A 5,269-nucleotide genomic window follows, 5' to 3' on the forward strand; every position below is an offset into this window, starting at 1 on the left:
ATTAGCCTTAATATCAGAAACCAGTGTCTTAAGTTTAGTATCAATATATACCGGAGCGTTTTAGTCCAATTTTGACCGTCTGTTCGGCTCATTTCGAACCTTTAAAACTGGAACACAAGGCTACAGTGGGAGACAAATATCAACTCAGTATAGGTCTGTGTAAGTGTATCTGACTAAAAGCAATATACCTTCACAATCCAGATTTTAACATGATGAAAAGTCAACATAGAATTGTTAGGAAAACCCTCTAACCTGCTCTCAAACTACTTACTTTGTCGCATTGTCGGCCTTCAAGTCATGACCAAAGGATGAAAAAGAGATGAAACTTAATACCTTAAATTAAAAGTAACAAGCACACATGCACAGCATTGAGCTTTTAAATTTATTCCCTTCACTAATTTATGTCCTAATTTATTCCCTTTATCTTCTTTATTGGGGGAACATGCTTGGGGGAATCAGGGTGTTTGACGTGCTTTCATGGTCCCTATGTGTAGGATTTGAAAACTTCTGTTTTTGGGGACTCCAAGTGGGAGTATCAAAAGCAATAGAAATGTCGTTTTATCAGGATTTAATCAGTATCGGTATATCAGCCAGTCAGTCAGTCAGTCAGTGACATTCGCGATAATAGGGCTGTCCCCACTGTTGCAGTCCAGCCAAAAAGTCTCTAAATCTAGTTACAAATACGTTAAGTTGGCAAGGCTGCAGGCTTTACCTGCCCCCCTAATAGAAAGAAGATGAAAAAGCAACAGCCAGTGGGGAGGCTCAACTCAGTCACATGGCATTCAGCTGACCAATGGTGGAATTATGATCATTCAGACAGTCAGTCACTCTACAACCTTCCCGATCATAGGGCTGGCCTCGTTTGTTGCAATCCAGGCAAAATAGTTGATCATAGCAGCTTAAAGTTTTTGACACATATGGGCTTTAAATGAAGAAGTATGTGCAACATAACAAACACCCCATGCTTTTATAATAGTGAGCCATGTGTTCTGCATGTACCAAAGCTGTGTGTGTGATAAAAACGTCTGCATGAGTATAGAAAATGTCAAGAGTCTTGAACAGATTCTTATTTTCTGTCTCCTTATCTATCCCTTTCTCTTTCTCCCTCTCTGTCCGGCTTTGTCTGCCTTGCTCCCTCTCATTCTGCTCCTACATCAGCTTCCCCCCCGCTGAGTTGATAACAACCTCCACAAAATACTCAGTAGAAAACACAACGTCCTTGATCCGAGATTGCAGCATCCTCTCTGTTCAAAGGCATTACGTTTTTTCCAGCAGACTTGGTTACCAAACAAGAGAGAGAGATTACAGGGTGCTCTATTGATTCATTGACATAGCTAAGTCAGTCCAACCTTGGATTTGTCTGAACTTGAAGGTGGTGCATCACACATGAAGACGTACTGTGAGAGGACTGTACCTGTTGCTGAAATGTCCATAATTGTTCAGTGTTTTCTGTTTCCATGGCAAAAAAAAAAAACAATCTTGTTTCCTTCAGTTGAATAATGGCTCCAAAATGTATGTTTGTACCGCAGCAACACTCAAAGTCAGGGCGATCAGAGGAAGACGATGAAATTAATGGCAATTCATCATGCATTGCTGCTTTTGTTTTGCGCAAATCAACTGTGCTTTTCAAGGAATGTCTGACTAATTAAAGAAAGTAAAAAATGTTGAATTTAAAGTTTACTTAAACCGGAAATTCTTGCATTAGCTACAAATCCCGAGGATATACGGACTGCAGCAACTGTGATTATACATTGATATAGCTACAGTATGTTGCTAAACATTTAAACCATGTAATCCCGAACACCATATTCTGTGTCTCAATGTGAGATGCTGTACACTGCTTGCATTGCAAATGTTCTGTGAATTAGAAAGCCAGCGAGCTGAGATCACATTTCAATAAGTTGATAATGACGAACATTATTGTTATTCTCACTGTCGCAAATGCACAGCCGGGCTCTACAGAATCTTTATTTCGACTTGGCACCATTGCTTAGTTTAATCTCTTCCGCTGTTTTCCCAGCTCGCTCCATTTCTTCTGCATGCTGTGTTTTCATTCATTTGATATCATTTTTCGTTTGTTTTCACGAGGTGAGGCAGATTATGAGTACACGGCAACAGTGCAACGCGTCTTACTTACCTGCACGCCGCACCTCTGAGTCAGGCCTGAGAGGGAGGCCCCCCCCCCCCCCAGCCACACTCCACACTCTGTCAGCAATGCAGTCGCTCTCTGAACTATAACATTTCTCTTTCCTCAACTGCCTCCCCCCCTACATGCTCCTTTTAAGCATGCAGCACAACACTTAAGATTTTGTGAGTATGTGTGTACCTGTATTTATAAAGCAAAAGTTGACTGAGCATGTATTCACTCAGTTACACCCATGAGAGCTGCCCTGTAAAATCAGTCTTCAGCTGTTACGGCAGATCTGTGAGAAGAATTGGGGATTACATGTTTCTCAAGGGCATTTCAGAAGTGGCATTACTCACTGTACTCACTGAGTCTTTCTGGTCACAGATACTCTCTGTATTCTGATATTTATAAATGTTGATCAAGTTGCCATCCAACTTTATGTTACCTGAAATGGCATTTTCCCATTTTTCAACAAATGACCTATGAGTTTAACTGCGAAATCACTGAAGACACAGAGGTCATATCCTTGGTAATGTTTCTGGAAATGTGTGACATTTAATGACTGGAATATTCCATAATTATGCACAAATAAATCACATACGTTATAACACCTAATGTAGGGTGATTATGATGTTTGTTTACATTTTATGTCCTGTTTTTGTTTGTTTGTTTGTTTGTTTTTAACAGATTTGATCTGCTCTTAGTCTAAAACTAACTAAAATATTTAAAACAAAAGGAATTTTTTCTTCACCACAAGTTACAAACATGGTCCCAGAAAATAATATAAAGATAAAGTTGAGCTTCTTGATGCAGCTGAAAGATCCAGAAGAAAATAGTGAGTGGATTGTGAGTTATAAGACAGTATTTCAAACTAGGGAGCTAGAATTTACATAGTAATACATTTATTTCATTTGTAGTTTGGTTGGTGGCTAATCAAAAACATATAGTCTCAGTATTTCTTAAATCTTGGCTTCAGCCTTATGTGAAATAACTTCAAAATACCTGTCACTAATACTCCATTATCTTTGCTGTTGTTTGAAAATCGCTAAAGATACATACAACGCAAGAATACATACAGTACAGAAATACACTGATCACAGCTGCTGTAGATCACAATTCAGTTCAGTCAGGCCAGAAGTTGGAAGCTAACCTACTAATCTGTCTTTATGATTGAGGCCTGGCCTCTGAAATTCTCTGTTGATGTTTTCTCAAAGATGTGAAATATCTCACACAGGTAAGGGATGCTGAGAGGGTTTCTACACCCCATCTTGACAAGTGTTAAAGACTCGGCACACAGGAGAGATAGGCAAACTGTCTCATCCCTGACAGGACGGAAATGTGTTGATTTGTTTTTCTCCTAGAAAAGCACTAAGATGAGAGCTACACTGGGATCCGAGGTTGTATAAATGAATAAAAAAATGGGATGGGAGTGAAAAGGACATGAACAGCGATGTCGCCATTACGGCTCATTAGGAATTTTAGCCTAAAGCCCCAGGAATGTGCTGCCCACAGTGACATAAAACACTGTTACTCCTTGTTTATTAACCCTTGTGCGACAGAGTAGGTGTTTTACCTGAAGTGTCTGGCATATTTCCAAAGACAGAATGAGTTATAACATTTAACAAATAAGTGTCATGTGGGTCCAAGCATCCCTCTCTCACATCAACCACCCGCTTCCCTGTCTGTGAAGGTGCCTCATAGCTCTCTGGGGGAGGATGCATAAAACTTCACTGCAGAGCACAGGTTTAAATTTTAGGAGATTAAAAAGTGATGATGCATAAACAGTGTATGTTCGTAAAAAGGCTGTACTGGATGCACCACCTGTGCGTTGTTATTTATTCACAGTCACAGTGAGACTCTCAGCAGAATGAGATATCAGCAGTGCAGGATACAGTGATAGCCCAGCAATTACAATGTGTCACTTCTGTTTTACAGTAAATAAATGAATGACTATATATTCTTTCCTTTCTAAAGGTGGGCATCAACCGATTTCCATCATTGAGTATAAGCTGAGCTGTCCAAAATCAGTGCAGTGATCACCAGCAGAGTTTCCAAACATACTGAATTTTCTTTTTTCTTTTTTTTTTTACATATGTTAATGCATATTGTAATAGGATGGACATTTCAGTGTACAGAAAAAAAAAGGATTTGTATAATATTGCATTATTCCTCAAATTAGAAAAACATAAGACTACACTGATGTGATTGTCAGGCACTGTCAAGCAGAAAATATCCCGAGCACATCCCTCAGGAGGCTGGTAAGCTTCACTGAAACTTATCCTCGCTTGATATAAAATAATGTCTCGCAAATTACCACAATTTTCAAGCTGAAACCTGATTAAGAGGCATTTCCCAGTTATGAAAGATTAAATGACTAAAATCATGTGAAAATATCAACAGATCAAAGGAAGAGCTTTAGTTTGATGAAAGCTAAAACTGTCAGTTGTGGATGAGCCAATGGAGAAGGAACAAAGTGAAACTCTTGCCAAAAAAAAAAAAAAACTTCAGTGGAAAGATATTTCTCAAAGGGTAAGTGTCAGATATTTTTAGAAGTCAGAAGCTGCTGGTCTGTACAGCATCATCAAAAGCAAAGATGGAGACGAAGAAGATGAAATTAGATTAAGAAAAATAATGCTGATAAACTGAACATTAAACATTTTGAGCCTCATTGCCAAGACTGAACGAACTTGATTTTTTTTAATTTACAACAAATTCTGCAGTTTTATTCTTTAAAAATGTGATATATTCCAGTCAATGTGCTGTAACAGCTGAGCATAGACTCTCTAGATTAGCTTGACACAGTGACAAATTTGTTTAATTGTACTTTAGTCATCTCCTGGGTCCCCCCCCCCCCCAGAAAACTGTGTTTATTTCCGCTGACGAACCTAAAAGGATAGTTTCTTTCATCTCCTGACAAGTCTTTGTTGTGGCACACATTATGCCAGCATGCGCTGTGTTGTTGCATTGTTACCGTACACCACACGCCCTGTCAAAGCAAAAGAATTTTCCATTGTTTGTGTGTTTATATGAAGATGATAATATGTTTGTATTTGAACAGTTCAATTTTGGGCCCTAAATGCAGAACACAAACCTGGAGACAGTTTTAAAGGGTTTTTATTGCAAACTGAACATGTTGAGAGA

This window comes from Seriola lalandi, unplaced genomic scaffold (genome assembly GCF_002814215.2).
Source record: "Seriola lalandi dorsalis isolate HSWRI2012SDOR001 ecotype SW California unplaced genomic scaffold, Sedor1 jcf7180002054470, whole genome shotgun sequence".
In the NCBI taxonomy this organism is placed as follows: domain Eukaryota; kingdom Metazoa; phylum Chordata; class Actinopteri; order Carangiformes; family Carangidae; genus Seriola; species Seriola lalandi.